This window comes from Macaca nemestrina, chromosome 10 (assembly GCF_043159975.1).
Source record: "Macaca nemestrina isolate mMacNem1 chromosome 10, mMacNem.hap1, whole genome shotgun sequence".
Taxonomy (NCBI): Eukaryota; Metazoa; Chordata; class Mammalia; order Primates; family Cercopithecidae; genus Macaca; species Macaca nemestrina.
Window position 1 is genome coordinate 57,439,865 of NC_092134.1, and position 18,120 is coordinate 57,457,984.

Here is an 18,120-nt window from a genome sequence, read left to right on the forward strand (position 1 = left end):
TGAGAGGCATTAGATAATAGATAAATAATAAGGGGAGTTTTAGTAGTTTTTCCTAAATATAATTTAAAGCAGGATATATATATATATATATATATGTATTTTTTTTAGCTGCTGTTTTGCTCTGTTGCCCAGGCTGGAGTTCAGTGGCACGATCTCTGGTCACTGCAAACTCCACCTCCTGGGTTCAAGTGATTCTCCTGCCTCAGCCACCTGAGCAGGTGGGATTACACAAAGGATTTTTTGAAAACTGTGAACCTCAATTCATTAGTGGGATATAAACTCAATATAGTGAGCTTCAACTTGCAGCAGCATTTTTTTTTTTTTTTTTCTGAGACAGAGTCTCACTCTGTTGCCGAGGACGGAGTTCAGTGGTGCAATCTCGGCTCACCGCAACCTCCGCCTCCCCAGGTCAAGTGATTCTCCTGCCTCAGCCTCCTGAGTAGCTGGGATTACAGGTGCCTGCCTTTGTGCCCAGCTATTTTTTGTTTTGTTTTGTTTTTTTTTGTATTTTTAGTAGAGATGGGATTTCACCATGTTGGCCAGGCTGATCTTGAACTCCTGACCTTCTGATTCGCCTGCCTTGGCCTCCCAAAGTGTTGGGATTACAGGCGTGAGCCACTGCGCCTGGCCAGCATTTTTTTTTTGTTGTTTTTTTAAGGAAAAAATTGTACAGAGTGTAGCAAAAGTCAGCACAGTTTTGTGAAACTGGCTTCAGTTACACAGCCATGTGGGAGTGTAGACTTGGGTGTGACGTGAAATGCATTTCTTTCTTGTTTTTTTTTTTTTTTTAAATTTATTTATTATTATTATACTTTAAGTTGTAGGGTATATGTGTATAACGTGCAGGTTTGTTACATATGTATACTTGTGCCATGTTGGTGTGCTGCACCCATCAACTCGTCATTTACATCAGGTATAACTCCCAATGCAATCCCTCCCCCCTCCCTCCTCCCCCCTCCCCATGATAGGCCCCTGTGTGTGATGTTCCCCTTCCTGAGTCCAAGTGATCTCATTGTTCAGTTCCCACCTATGAGTGAGAACATGCGGTGTTTGGTTTTCTGTTCTTGTGATAGTTTGCTAAGAATGATGGTTTCCAGCTGCATCCATGTCCCTACAAAGGACACAAACTCATCCTTTTTTATGGCTGCATAGTATTCCATGGTGTATATGTGCCACATTTTCTTAATCCAATCTGTCACTGATGGACATTTGGGTTGATTCCAAGTCTTTGCTATTGTGAATAGTGCTGCAATAAACATACGTGTGCATGTGTCTTTATAGCAGCATAATTTATAATCCTTTGGGTATATATCCAGTAATGGGATGGCTGGGTCATATGGTACATCTAGTTCTAGATCCTTGAGGAATCGCCATACTGTTTTCCATAATGGTTGAACTAGTTTACAATCCCACCAACAGTGTAAAAGCGTTCCTATTTCTCCACATCCTCTCCAGCACCTGTTGTTTCCTGACTTTTTAATGATCGCCATTCTAACTGGTGTGAGATGGTATCTCATTGTGGTTTTGATTTGCATTTCTCTGATGGCCAGTGATGATGAGCATTTTTTCATGTGTCTGTTGGCTGTATGAATGTCTTCTTTTGAGAAATGTCTGTTCATATCCTTTGCCCACTTTTTGATGGGGTTGTTTGTTTTTTTCTTGTAAATTTGTTTGAGTTCTTTGTAGGTTCTGGATATTAGCCCTTTGTCAGATGAGTAGATTGCAAAAATTTTCTCCCATTCTGTAGGTTGCCTGTTCACTCTGATGGTAGTTTCTTTTGCTGTGCAGAAGCTCTTTAGTTTAATGAGATCCCATTTGTCAATTTTGGCCTTTGCTGCCGTTGCTTTTGGTGTTTTAGACATGAAGTCTTTGCCCATGCCTATGTCCTGAATGGTACTACCTAGGTTTTCCTCTAGGATTTTTATGGTATTAGGTCTAACATTTAAGTCTCTAATCCATCTTGAATTAATTTTCGTATAAGGAGTAAGGAAAGGATCCAGTTTCAGCTTTCTACTTATGGCTAGCCAATTTTCCCAGCACCATTTATTAAATAGGGAATCCTTTCCCCATTTCTTGTTTCTCTCAGGTTTGTCAAAGATCAGATGGCTGTAGATGTGTGGTATTATTTCTGAGGACTCTGTTCTGTTCCATTGGTCTATATCTCTGTTTTGGTACCAGTCCCATGCTGTTTTGGTTACTGTAGCCTTGTAGTATAGTTTGAAGTCAGGTAGCGTGATGCCTCCAGCTTTGTTCTTTTGACTTAGGATTGTCTTGGAGATGCGGGCTCTTTTTTGGTTCCATATGAACTTTAAAGCAGTTTTTTCCAATTCTGTGAAGAAACTGATTGGTAGCTTGATGGGGATGGCATTGAATCTATAAATTACCTTGGGCAGTATGGCCATTTTCATGATATTGATTCTTCCTATCCATGAGCATGGTATGTTCTTCCATTTGTTTGTGTCCTCTTTGATTTCACTGAGCAGTGGTTTGTAGTTCTCCTTGAAGAGGTCCTTTACATCCCTTGTAAGTTGGATTCCTAGGTATTTTATTCTCTTTGAAGCAATTGTGAATGGAAGTTCATTCCTGATTTGGCTCTCTGTTTGTCTGTTACTGGTGTATAAGAATGCTTGTGATTTTTGCACATTATTTTGTATCCTGAGACTTTGCTGAAGTTGCTTATCAGCTTAAGGAGATTTTGGGCTGAGACAATGGGGTTTTCTAAATATACAATCATGTCATCTGCAAACAGGGACAGTTTGACTTCTTCTTTTCCTAACTGAATACCCTTGATTTCTTTCTCTTGCCTGATTGCCCTAGCCAGAACTTCCAACACTATGTTGAATAGGAGTGGTGAGAGAGGGCATCCCTGTCTTGTGCCAGTTTTCAAAGGGAATTTTTCCAGTTTTTGCCCATTCAGTATGATATTGGCTGTGGGTTTGTCATAAATAGCTCTTATTATTTTGAGGTACGTTCCATCAATACCGAATTTATTGAGCGTTTTTAGCATGAAGGGCTGTTGAATTTTGTCAAAAGCCTTTTCTGCATCTATTGAGATAATCATGTGGTTCTTGTCTTTGGTTCTGTTTATATGCTGGATTATGTTTATTGATTTGCGAATGTTGAACCAGCCTTGCATCCCAGGGATGAAGCCCACTTGATCATGGTGGATAAGCTTTTTGATGTGTTGCTGAATCTGGTTTGCCAGTGTAGACTTGGGTGTGACGTGAAATGCATTTCTTTCTTGTTTTTGAGACAGGATCTCGCTTCGTCACCCAGGCTGGAGTGCAGTGGTGCAAACATGGCTCACTGCAGCCTTAACCTCCCTGGCTCAAGCAGTCCTCCCACAGCCTCCTGAGTAACTGGGACTACAGGCTTGCACCAACATGCCTGGCTAGTAAAATACATCTCTTACAGTGGGTCCAAAGAATCTGAAGCTATTGATTTAAGGCATTCATGCTTTCTGGGCTCAACTTAAAGTAGCATATACTGTCTTTGTAAGATCTGAAATCACTGGGTTTACCACAGAGCTTACATTTCCAGAGGAACCACTTCACCTGACTGGTAGGAAATCCACAGGGCCTATTTTGGGTAGGCTGGAGGTAAAAACTTACTAGATAATAGACCTGTAATAAGAAGTTTAAAGAACTATTTGTATGAACTGTACTATCTGCTTGCCACTGCTCCAAACTTTTACCCACTTGCTTTTTGTAAAGAGGTCACCTGCTTATTTAAAATATCCTTTTGTAATGTATTGGAAAGATGTGAGAACATATGAAAATGGTTGTCAATGGAGACGGAAGGGGCTTTATTCTCACTTAAGAGAGCCCTGGGAGGAATAAGGTTTTATCTGGATCAGGATATCCAATTGCATTGGATAAACATGGCCTGAGGCAGGATAAAATTTAAAAACACAATAATAAACCTCCTGGTGACATTCTCTGTTCCTTTTATAGTCCCTCAGCTGGCTTGTTTGCAGGGTGCAGGATGGGTGACCACCTAACGTGCTTATGTGGTCAGTTAGTTATCTGAATAGGGTCTCTCTGGACGCCCTAGAACTTGTGGAGCTGGGTTGTAGCATAGTAAATGCAAGCTGTGCTCTTGTTCACAGCTAGAGTGAAGGAGAGTGGTTGGATGTGCACCTGGCTCTGCAGGCAGCCCATCTCAGGTTGTTGCTGAGGATATGGCACTGTAATGGTTGGAAAGGCTGTAAGAGCTCCACATGCCACCTGGCCCTTTTTGGGTATGTGGTGCCCAGAACTGAGCTGCTATTTAGACTGACAAAAATAGAGGGATTTTTTTTCTACCCTCTTTGGGCAACCTGCCCTGTATTGTACAGAGGAAGGCACAAAGAAGTCAGTGATTTATAGACCCTCTGTAGGGAAAACAACAAAAAAAGCAAAACAAAAACGTCCAATAAACTTAAGCTACACTTTTCCATTAGCAGCTGGTTTTGCCTTTCTTGGAAATAGCGTTTCTTGTATTGAATCCAGCTTTAGAAATTCCTCCTGTAGTCTAAAGATCTGTCATCAGACAGGTCAATGGGTAAAGCTCATTGGAGCTGTTTTTATCTTTATTCTGTCCAAGAACTTGCCTGCTTATCCTTCTCAGACAATATAATGTTTCTCCAGACTCAGGAGTAGGTAATGGCTTATGAAAATATATTGATGTCCTATTTGGAAACTGACCTTTTACTTTTATCCTTGTTATCCATTTTCTTCTTCCAGTCTGTTATTTGAGAAGGTTGGGACAAAGAAATGCAAAAGGAGAGACCACAGCTTGCTGGGGATCTCGTCCACCTCCAATAAGCCACAGGCCATGTCTGTACACTTAGTCAAGGCCCTTTGAATATGTTTTGCGCCAGTTTGACTCCTTTTTCATGTGCAGACTTAAAAAGAGAAGTAAACTGACATCTCATTATGGAGGACTTCACCTCAAGTATGGACATCAGAGAGAGGCTTTGACGGAAGTAGGCCTCCTGACTTATTTTCCCCAGGATCCCAGTCTTTACCCTGAGATCTTTGAATTGTTGCTGATGGTGGTAGTTAGAAAGTGAATAAAGAGGAGGCACATTACACACAAGGGATGAACCCCTAGAACTTTTCATTCAGTGGAAGAGGCTGGTGGAGGGGAGTGAAACAAGGCTTCCCCTACCTGTCGAGGTTCCTTGTCTGGGCTAGAAATTAAATTGACATAAGACAGATGAACAGGAGAAAAACATATGTAACTATATATGCGTGGGAGTCCCACAAACTAAGAGACTCCCACAAAATATGGAAGTCCATGAAGAGTGAGATGATTGAAGCTTATCTAGCATCCTGAGCTACAGAAAAAATCGGGACCCAGGATCTCTGGTGGGGGAGGCAGCAACAAGCCTCGGGGAGGGTAAGGGGAGGAAACGCACAGTGAACAAAAACTGTCCTGCTATGCAGATAGAAAATCATCAGGTAATAAAAATTATCTCAAAGCAGCCTTCTTGCTTGTACCAATAATTTACTACTATAGATTTTCTTTATAAAAAATTTTCTTTTATAGACGTAAATTTATTTTACAAAAGGGCAGTTTTTCAGAGCTATTCCTGTGTTAGCAGTTTCTCAGAATAACCAGCTCAAAATGAGCCAAAGAGGTATATTTTGGGATGGCATATTCTGGTCCCCTACAGTCATATTTTGGGGTGGAGTATGCTGAGCCCCAACACTGAACACTCATGAGGGAGAAAGGGAGGGTAAGTTATGCCTTGATGGTTAATTGCTGGAATATCTAGGTCTCGTGATTTCTTGTTCTCCTGCTATTTGGTCATTAACACAGCTGCCCAGGAATTCAGTGGTGAAAAAAGATGGGGGGATAAAATTAAAACAAGTAAGCATTTCCATTACAGAGTAGACAAATCTGATTTTATTCAAAAAAAAAAAAAAAAAAGAAAAGAAAGAGTTTCGCTCAATTTTATTTTTCACATGGTGAAAAGAGGGTGTTCCCTTAGTCTTTTCTCTACTTTCCAGTGACTGCATTTTAATAATCTGATTTCTCAGGATATCTGACTGGTGAAGCATTTCCTGACCCCAGTTACTGAGGCTAATTGCGAGTTAATTATATGTCTGCTCATTATTTTGCTTACTTCCTAGTCTGAAAACAACAGCAATTGCTCACACTCCGGAACTGGGCCAGGAAGTAGCATCATAGGGTATGATTTGAGATGTTAGAACAGCTCCCTCCTCACTATCTTTACCACCGCCTAATCAGACTACCTAGAATTATACCATTAGAGAGATGTTATATAGGCTAAACATGGTGTTGTTTTTCTCAGGAAGAGGCAATCTTATAAATTTTCTTTAAAAAGTTTTTCACTTTTTCTTTTATAAGTTGGTGTGCATTGCAAGTTATAAATCTAGTATTTCTTCCTAATGAAGTTTTATTAATTTATAATGCATTTTTAGTTGATGATATATTAAGCTATTATTAGTTAATCATATCCAAGTATAAAGTATTTCAGGATTTTGCTACTGAAAAGCTACCTGAGACAAGGGCATTGTAGAATTTGGAATGCTAGAAGGACGAGGGATGGAAATAGCATAATATAGAGTATGTGCAGGCTCAGGGATCTAGTTGTCAGGTAGGAAAAACTTTTTCTCTACCCTCTTATGTTTAGTATATGGGGACCTTCAAATTAAACTAACAAAAGACAGTTCAACAAAAGAAAAGGCACATGATTTTATTAACATTTACATGCTTGGGTGTTCACGGAACAGAAGTGAAATTCACAGAACTGATTAAACTTGAGTGGTTATAGACCCTTTCCTTTTAACAAAGGAAAAAAGGTTTGGACTTCAAAGTATGACAAATTGTGGGGAAGTGAGTAGGAAGTGTGTGGTAGGAACTAATGGAAGATAAAGGCTATTTTAGTAAGGCCTATTTATGCAAACTCACCATCTTTGATAAGACTTTTAGGTAGATAAGGGGAAGACTGTAGATCTCTTCCTGTATCTTTTGATTCTCAGTTGCTTTCGGCTCAAAATAATCCTTCTGTCAAAGTAGCATACTTTGAGTAGCATATTCTGATCTCCTTCAGAGGCAGGTGAAGGGAGTGTTACACACAGTTAGATGGCTTTAGACCCCAAGGCTAAATTATATAGTTCCATGACATTTACCTAATATTGAACCTAATCCTTAAAATGTGAATGTTGGGTGACCCCGTCTTAATGAATAGACATATGAGTTTATTGAATCAATTTGAGGATATAATTTGTATCCAGACTTTATGGAATTGTGATTTATCTTGGTTGATGTGGTTTATACAATTAATACCTATACCTGAGTGTGGGTCTGCTGGGCCTAAGCTGAAATCCAAACATCCAGGCATGTCTGGTTGGCTGATAACAAGGTCCTAGCAGGTGATTTGTTTGAATTAAGGAATTTGTAATGGCTATAGGAAGAAAATGTTTGGTAGTTTACAGGCGTTTGACTGGGCACTGTGCTACATCCTGCATAAATAGATGCTGAAAGAACTCTTATTCTGGAGGGCTTCTGTTGCTGTGGGGTATAGTTGAGAAAGTGCAATTTACTCTTAAACACAGTTTAAATCTTATGTACAGGCCATGTGCGGTGGCTCACGCCTGTAATCCCAGCACCTTGGGAGGTCAGTTGGGCAGATCACATGGTGAAACCCTGTCTCTACTAAAAATACAAAAGTTAGCTGGGCATGGTGGTACATGCCTGTAATCCCAGCTACTCAGGAGGCTGAGGTAGGAGAGTTGCTTGAACTTGAACCCGGGAGGTGGAGGTTGCAGTGAGCCAAGATTGCGCCACCCTACTCCAGCCTGGGTGACAGAACGAGACTCCATCATGAAAAAAAATAAATTTTACTATATAGTTTGTGATATACTGGCAACCTCTTTAATATCTAGAGATGAAATATAAAATCAGGACTCATTTGTCCATTATATACCCTATATATGCAGCAAAACAAAATGCACCAAACATACAGAAAAAATGGTGCCTGAAAATGTCCTAGTACCAACACACTAGCATATTACCCTTTGCAATTCCTTCCCTCCCACCTCTTCTAAACTTTTGAACAGGTATAGTTCACAGAGGTGGTTTAACAACTCCATTTCCAAAAGACAATATTTCCTATGAATTTTAGCAAAATATATCTACAAAGTGATATTTTACTACCTCTATGTGTAATATATGTTGGGCACTTCTGAACATCTAGGTAGACGTTTTAGATAAGGAGTTAATTTGTCCTCTATGTACACAGCAGTCTTTAATAAACTGCACACATATAACAATAGTTATAATTTGAAAGAGTCTTCGAATATGAACGTTCTGGCCCAGGACCTTCCCATCTCCTTCAACTCAGTGGGTTATAATGCTCAGATTTTCAGAAGAGAATCTTTCCCAGGAATTTTAAAACAAAATATACAAATATATTAGTTTACTAACTGTACTTTTGTCACACACTGACAACCTCTTTAACATCTGGAAAGACTAGATGTTGTAAATTAGGACTCATTTGTCCTTTGTATACACTACATACACAGATAAATAAAACACACACAAAGACATAAGGGATGACGGTTAATCTTGCCTCACTATAAAGCAGAATGGCACAGAGCTTTTCACTCTTTCTTCTCCTCCCTCTTCCCTTGAACCAGTGCCCAAACACAATGTATGATACTTAAGAGGTGGTTTGGTCAATCCTTGCCCTGTCCCCACCCCCACTACCCTGACCCTGCCACCCTGAATCAACATAACATATATGAATTTTAACAAAAGGATATTTATGGAATGTTAAATATACTTTATTGGACAGTGTAATCCATATGTTACTTTGTTTTCATATACACCCTGGGGCAATTAGTTAGCATTTGAAATACATTGTGGGTGGTTTGCACTTGAAAACGGTTTTTATTATAAAAACATTGCTAATTTTTAAGGTGTGATAATGATTTTAAGATGTGGTTATATTATCTTTTAGAGCTTCATACTAATGCATCTGTGGATGAAATGATGTGATGTTTGGATTTGCTTCAAAATAAGTCATTGTTTGGCTTGGGTATGAGAGGAGAGGAAGAATGGCTAAATAGAGATGAACAAGATTGGTCTGGGATTGATAATTGTCAAAGGTGGGTAATGGGTTAAGGGCGGTTATTACCCTAGTCTCTAGTTTAGAATATATTTGAGATTTACATAATTAAACCTATTTTTAAATCGTAAAACAATAAAAATAAGTGTATGAAAGAACCTACTTACTGCAAGCACTTTGTTTCTGATTAGCCCTGAAGGATATGGTAATTAGGGTAAAGGATATCAGAAATTATTTTCCTTTTGTTGAAACAACAGCTGTTCATAAAATGTAAATTGGCAGAATATTGTACAGCCATCTCCAATGTCACAGGAATAGGATTTAAGAATCTGGCAAAGGTAGCAGACTCCCCTTTGGATTGGTGTTCTAGACTTAGGGTATACTGGGTCTCTTGTCAGGTGCTTAATGGAGGATTTTATATCTTGATTCTGACCAGAGGGGAGCTGTACCTGCCTGCTACCAGAATACTGTCTATATTAAGCTGTTTTTGCATTGCTATAAAGGAATACCTGAGATAGGGTAATTGATAAGGAAAAGAGATTTAATTGCTCACAGTTCTGCAGGCTGTACAGGAATCATGGCAGCATCTGCTTCTGGAAAGGCCTCAGGGAGCTTTTACTTATGGTGGAAGGCAAAGTGTGAGCCAGCATCTTATATGGAAGGAACAGGAGAAGAGAGAGAGGGGGAAGTTGCTACACATTTTTTAAACAGCTAGATCCCATGAGAACTCACTCTGTATAAAGTACCAATGGGGGATGATTCTCATTCATGAGAACTTTGTCCCATGATCCAATCACCTCTCAGTAGGTCCCACCTCCAGCAATGGGGATTACATTTCAACCTGAGATTTGGGTGGGACACAGATTGAAACCACATCATTCTTCCCCTGGCCCCTCCCAAATCTCATGTCCTGCTCACACTTCAAAATACAAATATGCCTTCCCAACAGTCCCCCAAAGTCTTACCTCATTCCAGTTTTAAAAGTCCACAGTCAAAAGTGTCATCTGAGACAGGGCTCCTATTTACTTATGCAAGTGTCTCCAGCTTGCTTGAATTCCTCCCCTAAAAATGGACTTTTCTTTTCCACCAGATAAGTAGGTGGCAAATTTTCCAAACTTTTCCCCAAACTTTTATGCTCTGCTTCCCTTTTAAATATAAGTTCTAGTCTTAGGTCATTCATTTGCTCACACATATGTGCATAGGCTGTTAGAAGCAGGCAGGCCACCTCTTGAATGCTTTGCTGCTTAGAAATGTCTTCTGCCAGATACCCTAACTCATCACTCTCAAGTTCAAAGTTTCACAGGTTCCCTAGGGCAGGGGCATAGTCCAACAAAGCTCTTTGCTAAGGTGTAGCAAAAGTGACCATTGCTCCAATTCCCAATAATTTCCTCATCTCCATCTGAGACTTCCTCAGCCAGGTCTTTACAGATCATATCACTACCAGCATTTTGGTCACACCATTCAATAAGTCTCTAGGAAGCCCTGAATTTTCCCTCATCTTCGTGTCTTTTTTGAGCCCACCAAACTGTTCCAACCTCTGCCCATTACCCAGTTCCAAAGTTGCTTCCACATTTTCAGATATCTTTACAGCAATGCTCCACTCCTCAGTGCCAATTTTCTGTAGTCAGCGTTTCTCACATTGCTATAAAGAAATATCTGAGACTGGGTAATTTATAAAGAAAAGAGGTTTAATTAGCTCATGGTTCTACAGGCTGTACAGGAAGCATGGCAGCATCTGCTTCTGGAGAGGCTTCAGGAAGCTTTTACTCATGGCAGAAGGCAAAGTGGGAGCAGGCTCTTTACATGGCAGGGGGCAGGAGAAGAGAAAGAGCGGGGAGGTGCTACACACTTTTAAACAATCAGATCTTGTGAGAACTCACTCACTTTATAGTACCAAGTGGGAATGGTGCTAAACCATTCATGAGAACTTCTCCCCATGAGCCAACCACCTCCCTCCAGGCCCCACCTCCAGCACTGGGGATTACATTTCAATATGATATTTGGGTAGGGCACCCGTCCAAACCATATCACTGTCCCATCTGCTGCTAGTGAAATTTGCAGGCAACAGTCTTTTCAGAGGCCAAAATCGCACTTCTCAGTGCACTGAAGTATATTGAGTTTAAGGACAAACTCCGTGACTACTATCGCACCTGCTTGAAAATGAATGTTTGTGTGCTTGCCAGATTTGGTCATATGGCCTATCAGAGAGGTTAATGGAAAGGAGAATGCTAGGCCTCACTACAGACACAGGGAGTTTTAAATAGCCACTTTGGCTTGGGCTGGGCTCAGAGAGGACACTGGGGGCATCCTCCCACTTCCGTGTTAGGCACAGCATGTCTGCCACAAAGTGAGGGCTCAGGAATACCTGGACAAGCTCCTTAGGAGTGGTGTCTGTGTAAGCCCAGGGGCGGCACCCTGCTGCAGCCTTCTGCATTCACCTCTGCTTAGGCTTCCCACAAGCGGGAGGGAGTGGAAGGAAAAAGGAGTGGGCACATTGAGAGCACTTTTGATAACCCCTGATATTGCCTAGTGACTCACAGAACAATCTGAAGGAAATAGCAATTCTGGAAAGGGGTCCTGAAGTGTGTAGGTAGGAACAAGAGTGAATGAATTGGTGTAATTACTCTTGATCGCACTCCCACGTGTACCCTTAGCTTTATAAGGCTTTGGCAAACTTGTGTTATACAGATTAATATGAGTTTCTTTTCTTTTTTTTTTTTTTTTTTTTAGATGGAGTCTTACTTTGTCGCCTAGGCTGGAGTACAGTGGTGTGATCTCGGCTCACTGCAATCTCCGACTCCTAGGTTCAAGTGATTCTCCTGCCTCAGCCTCCCGAGGAGCTGAGACTACAAGCATGTGCCACTAGGCCTGGCTAATTTTTGCATTTTTAGTAAAGACGGGATTTCACCATGTTGGCCAGGCTGGCCTCAAACTCCTGACCTCAAATGATCCACCCGCCTTGGCCTCCCAAAGTGCTGGGATTATAGGCATGAGCTACCATACCTGGCCAAGATGAGTTTCTTGTTCATCTGTACATTGTCACTAATTTTAAAAATGTGCATATGTATTTCATGTCAAGTCATGTTTGGCTGAATGATGGGGATACATTCTGAGAAATGCGTCCTTAGGCCATTTTGTGATTGTCAAACATCATAGAGTACACTTGCACAAGCCTACAAAGTATAATCTACTACACAATTAGGCTTTGTGGTATAGCCTATCACTCCTAGGCTACCAACCTGTACAGCCTGTGACTATGCTGAATACTGTAGGCAATTGTAACACAATGGTATTTGTGCATTTAAACATATCAAAACATAAAAAGCATACCTAAAAAGTAAAAATACAGTACAAAAGATAAAAAATGCTATACCTTGGCTGGGCGTGGTGGCTCATGCCTGTAATTAGCATTTTGGGAGGCTGAGGCAGGTGGATCACGAGATCAGGAGTTCAAGATCAGCCTGGCCAAGATGGTGAAACCCCATCTCTACTAAAACTACAAAAATTAGCCAGGCAAGGTGGCAGGTGCCTGTAATCCCAGCTACTCGGGAAGCTGAGGCAGAGAATTGCTTGAACCCAGGAGGTAGAGGTTGCAGTGAGCTGAGATCACGTCATTGTACCCCAGCCTGGGTGACAGAACGAGACTCCATGTCAAACAAACAAACAAACAAACAAACAAAAAAACCTACACCAGTATAGGGCATGTACTATGAATATAGTTTGCAGGACTGGAAGTTTGTCGTGGTGAGTGAGTGAGTGAGCGGTGAGTGAACGAGTGGATGTGAAGGCCTAGGACATCACTGTACACTGCTCTAGACTGTATAAACACTATACACTTAGGCTATACTAAATTTATACAAATATTTTCTTTAATAACAATTAACCTTAGCTTGCTGTAACTTTTTTACTTCATAAACTTAAAAAAGTTTTAAAAACCTTTTTGACTCTTGAAATAACGCTTAAACACCTTGTATAGCCGAACAAAGATTCTTTCCTTATATTCTTATTCTATAAGGTTTTAAAAATTTAATTATTTTTACTTTTTAAAGTTTTATGTTAAAAAAAACACAAACACACATTAGCCTTGGCCTACACAGAACTCACAGAACTCAGGGTCAGGACCATCAGTATCACTGTCTTCCAACCTCCACATCTTGTCCCACTGGGAAGTCTTCATGGACAGTAACACACGGGGAGCTGTTTTCTCCTATGATAACAATGCCCGCTTCTGAAACATAATACCTCCTAAAGACCTGCCTTAGAATGTTATACAGTTAACTTTTTCTTAAATAAGTAGGAGTATACTCTAAAATAACCATTAAAGTATAGTCATTTATTGTTTTTATCAGTATTATGTACTGTACATAATTGTATGTAGTATACTTTTTTTGTTGTTTTTTTGAGATGGAGTCTTGCTCTGTCATTCAGGCTGGAGTGCAGTGGCATGATCTTGGCTCACTGCAACCTCTGCCTCCTGGGTTCAAGTGATTCTCCTGCCTTAGCCTCCCAAGTAGCTGGGATTACAGACGCCTGCCACCACGTCTGCCTAATTTTTGCATTTTTAGTAGAGACAAGGTTTCACCATGTTGGCCAGGCTGGTCTTAAACTCCTGACCTCAGGTGATTCGCCTGCCTCAGCCTCCCAAAGTGCTGAGACTGAAGGTGTGAGCCACCATGCCCAGCTCTATGTGATATACTTTTATACAATTGGCAGTGCAGTAGGTTTGTTTATAGCAGCATCACCACAAACACAAGAATAATAAATTGAGCTGTGACATCACTAGGCAATAGAAATTTTTTGGCTCCATTATAATTATTTTTATTTTTAAAATTTTTAATTTGAGACAGGCTCTCAATCTGTCACCCAGGCTGGAGTGCAGTACACAATCATCACTCACTTTAACCTTGAATTCCTGGGCTCAAGCAATCCTCCTGCCTCAGCCGCCTGAGTAGACAGGACTACAGGCATGTGCCACCACACCGGGCTAATTTTTTAATTTTTTGTAGAAACAGGGTCTTGCTATGTTGCCCAGGCTGGTCTGGAATTCCTGGCCTCAAGGAATCCTCTTGCCTCAGCCTCCCAAAGTGTTGGGATTACAAATATGACCCATTAAGTCTTATGGGACCACTGCCATTGACCAAAACATTGTTATGCAGCACATGACTCTCTCTCTCTCTCTCTCTCTTTCTCTTTCTCTCTGTGTATGTGTGTATTTAAATTAATATATCTTGAGTACCTTTTGATGTGTTTTGGGCTCTGCTTTTATTAACATGATCTCACTTGATCTTTAAAACAACCCTACAAGATAGGTGTTAACTTTTATTATTATTATTATTATCATAAAACTTTGGCTCAAATAATTTGAATGACTTTTATTTATTTAACAAATATTTATTGAGCATCTACTAGGTACTAGGAATCATTTTAAGTGCCAAGGATTCAGAGATACATAAAGCAGGTATTGTCTCTGTGCTCAGGAAGCTGACTGATAAATAAGCAACCCAGAGTGAGATAATTTCAAATATCATTTTGAGTGCTGTGAGGCAAACAAATAGGTTAATGCATCTGACAGTAGCAGATGGTTGCGGGGGTCACCACTATATAGGTGAAGGGAACAGCAGTTACAAAGTGCTGAGCCTTTGCTTGAGGCTGACTTTTCAAGGTCACCCAACTTGTGAATGACAGCTCTGGGTTTTAATCAATTTCTGTGGAATGGCAGGCAGCAGCAGCAGCATGGAAAGTTTAGCTTACTCAAGGTGAAGTCTTGAGAGTTATGGGAGCATGTTAAAATGATATTTGCAGGGCTGGAACGGCTCCAGAACACCTGGGCTGTGAGGTCCCCCATCACCACTCAGAGCACCAGGGACTTCAGAGGAAATATTTGTTTTAATCATTTCTGGAAATGGGATTGCTCTTTGATATTTTCTCATTCTGTTTGCCTGACAACCACACAAGAATCAGACTTTTTAAAGGCCTCTCTCGCCTAATCAACTAGATGCTTTGGGAAAAAAATTGCCAAATGATAGAAATATTTCTCTTTTAGCTTAACTGCTGACCCAGACTAGTGGAAGAAATAGCCTTTCAAAGAATAAATCTATGAAATTCCATTTCTGGGGCAAGTGCCTTGATTTGCATTGAGCATTGTTGTAAATGTCAACTGTCCGGCTCCCACTGTCAGCCTGAATGGCCATCAGTGTTTACCCTCCCAAGATAATTCACTAACTTATTCAGCACATGGTTAGAGGCTGAGGCCATCCTGTTTCTTGTTAATCTCAAAATCGCAATCACATCCCTCTTTCCTCCTTTTTTTTTCTCCTATGAGGCACTTCTAGATTTTTCAAGGTTATGATGAAATACTAAATTCTTTGCTTAGCAGGGCTGTTAGTTTTCCTGAGCTGCCTTGCCAAGCCAGTATTCCCACGGCTGTTCCTGAGAGCAGGTGGGAGAATGTGAACCCACTGAAGAGACTGAACAAAGGGACAAGCAGTGGCAATTTCCTTCCCTTGCCACTGGAAGTCGATGTGAAGAAGCAAGGGCACAAAATTTTTCCAAATCAAAAATACCAGAATATACATGCCGTCTTGTTTGCCACTATCCCAAGGACCCAGAACCTAGTAGGTGTTGAGTAAATACTTACTGAATCACAGCAAGTTGTCTCTACTGGCTTAACCATCCTCCCATGGCCTTCTCAGTCCCTTCCTCATTGGACACTGCTGGATTTTTGCCAATTGTATTCTCTTGAGGAAGGGGTTGAGGGGACAAAGGGAGGGAAGGCTGGACAGATTGCCTGGGCATGATTGGCTGCAGCCGTTGTGACTCTTTTCCAGCTGCAGAGCATTTTGCATGTGATGAATGATACAGAAACATGCCTCCAGCAGCCAACTGGCCCCTCACCAGTTCTTTGTAAATACCAGCCAGAGGCACCTCTGGTCTTCCGCCAGGCTAGAGACAGTGAAAGCAAACCTCGCAGGTTCCTTGCCCTCACATGGGGCTCATGAAGACCCTACAGCTGTTGTTTCAGATCCAGATGAATTCTTTGTATTTTTCCTTTAGAGAATCTACTAAGGAAATGTCAATCCCCCACTTCCCTCTGCCTATATATATTTACTTTGGCAGAGAATCACTCTGCGTTCCTCTCTTCTCCACTCTCATCTATTTGATCCAAATGTTCTCTCCTGCTGGTTGCTTCTTGTCCCTGGAGGTACAAAACACATGTCGGATTTGGTAGAAACATCAGGAGAATATCTGAATGTCTTAGGTTGCTTAAGGGGGGTCTTGATTAACATAGCTGTGTGTTTCAAAATCTGTTTTATCTGTTCTTTTATCAGCAGCATGATCATGAGCCAGTCTAGGAGAGACACTTTATATAAATGAAAGATTTGGCTCAATTTCTAGGGGGTTATTTTACTGTGTTTTGTGGCTTTTGAGACTCATACATTTTCATACTTTAACACCTCAAAATTTGGAAGGCAAATTCTTATCATAGATATATGCCATGCATTAATCAGGAGTGCTGTTTTTTCTTTTTTGGTAGATAAAATAATGGTGTGTCTTATAATAGATGGAATCTTAGATTTGATGAAATACAGTAGTTTATTTTGGCCAGAAATATCTCAATTTGCTTATTTATTTTTCCTTTGGTTCTTGATTTGGAGATTTATTTTTCTAGTTATTTTTTTTTCTATTTGGTGTTAATCATTCAGACTAATCTATGAACTAAATATTTCTATAATCAGCCCATTTTAAAATGTTTCCACATGATAATTTTAAATATATATAGATAGACTTACATAAAGGAAGAAAGGATCCAGGAGTGAGAAAGCCGAGGTTCTAGTCCTGCTTTTGCTTTAACCTTGGATAAGTAATTACCTTTTGAGCTCTTCTTTCTTGGCTATAAAATAATGCGTAAGAATGCAGTGATTGCGAAGACTTTGATTTCATAGTGGCCCCTCTTCCCTGCTGGTTGTTATTCAGAGTCAAAGGCATAAGACGGGTAGCAAATCTGATTAATATCTCCTCAGAGTAAGGTTATGTCATAGTGACTGGTGAGAACCTGTCATGCCAGACTAAATTAGTTTTCTCTGTGAGATAATTATGCCATTGCACGAACAAAGGAGAAGAGCTAATAGTTGAGTGCCAACAGAGTGCCAGGCACTGTGCTATCTGCTTGCTGTGGGTTGACTTGTGTACACCTCCAAAATGTTGAAATCCTAATTCCCAGGGGCTATGGTATTTGGAAATAGGATTGTCTCAGTCTGTTTGTATTGCTATAACAGAATACCTAAGACTGAGTGATTTATAAAGAAAATAGATTTATTTAGCTCGCAGTTCCATAGGCCGGGAAGTTCAAGGGGCAGAGCACTGGCATCCTCTCTGCTACTGGTTGGAGGGGTTTTGTGCTGCTTCCACTCATGGTGGAAAGCAGAAGGGTAGGCACATGCAAAGAGGTTACACGGCAAGAAAGGAGCAAGAGAGAAAAACTGGGGAAACCAAACTCTTTTTAACAAGCTACTCCTGCAAGAGTGAATTCATTCTAGAGAGAACTAATCCAGTCTCAAGAGAGTGAGAACTTACTCACTACCTCAAGAATGGCACCAAGCCATTCATTCTTACCCAAACACCTGCCACTAAGTCCCACCTCCCAACACCACCATGTTGGGGATCAAATTTCTACATGTGTTTTGTTGGGGACAAGCAATATCCAAACCATAGCAGGTCTTTACAGATGATCAAGTTAAAATGATATCATTAGGATTGGCTCTAATCCAATATAATTGTCTTCTTATAAAAAGGGGAAATTTGGACATAGAGACAGACAAACACACAGGGATAGTGCCATGTAAAGATGAAGGCAGAGATTGGGGTGATGTATCTACAAATCCAGAGCACAAAAGATTTCCTGACCACCACCAGAAGCTAGAAGAGATGTGTGGAAGATTCCCCCTCACAGCCCTCAGAAGGAATCAATCTTGTTGACACCTTGGACTTCTGGCCTCTAGAACTGTGAGACAATCCATTTCTGCTGTTTAGCCACCCAG

The 18,120-nt window shown here is 40.6% G+C and overlaps 1 protein-coding gene across 13 annotated transcripts in view; it reads left to right on the forward strand.

Moving 5' to 3' along the window:
- LOC105473335 (KRR1 small subunit processome component homolog) overlaps positions 1-18,120 on the forward strand; it is a 443,099-nt gene that overhangs the window by 15,118 nt on the left and 409,861 nt on the right. For 8 of the 13 annotated variants that reach the window (XM_071071409.1, XM_071071427.1, XM_071071414.1 and 5 more), the window contains exon 2: positions 8,975-9,122. The exons of the other annotated variants lie outside the window; for them this stretch is intronic. The gene's annotated coding sequence lies outside the window, so the exon portion shown is untranslated. The remainder of the gene's footprint in view (positions 1-8,974; positions 9,123-18,120) is intronic. 13 annotated transcript variants of the gene reach the window in all.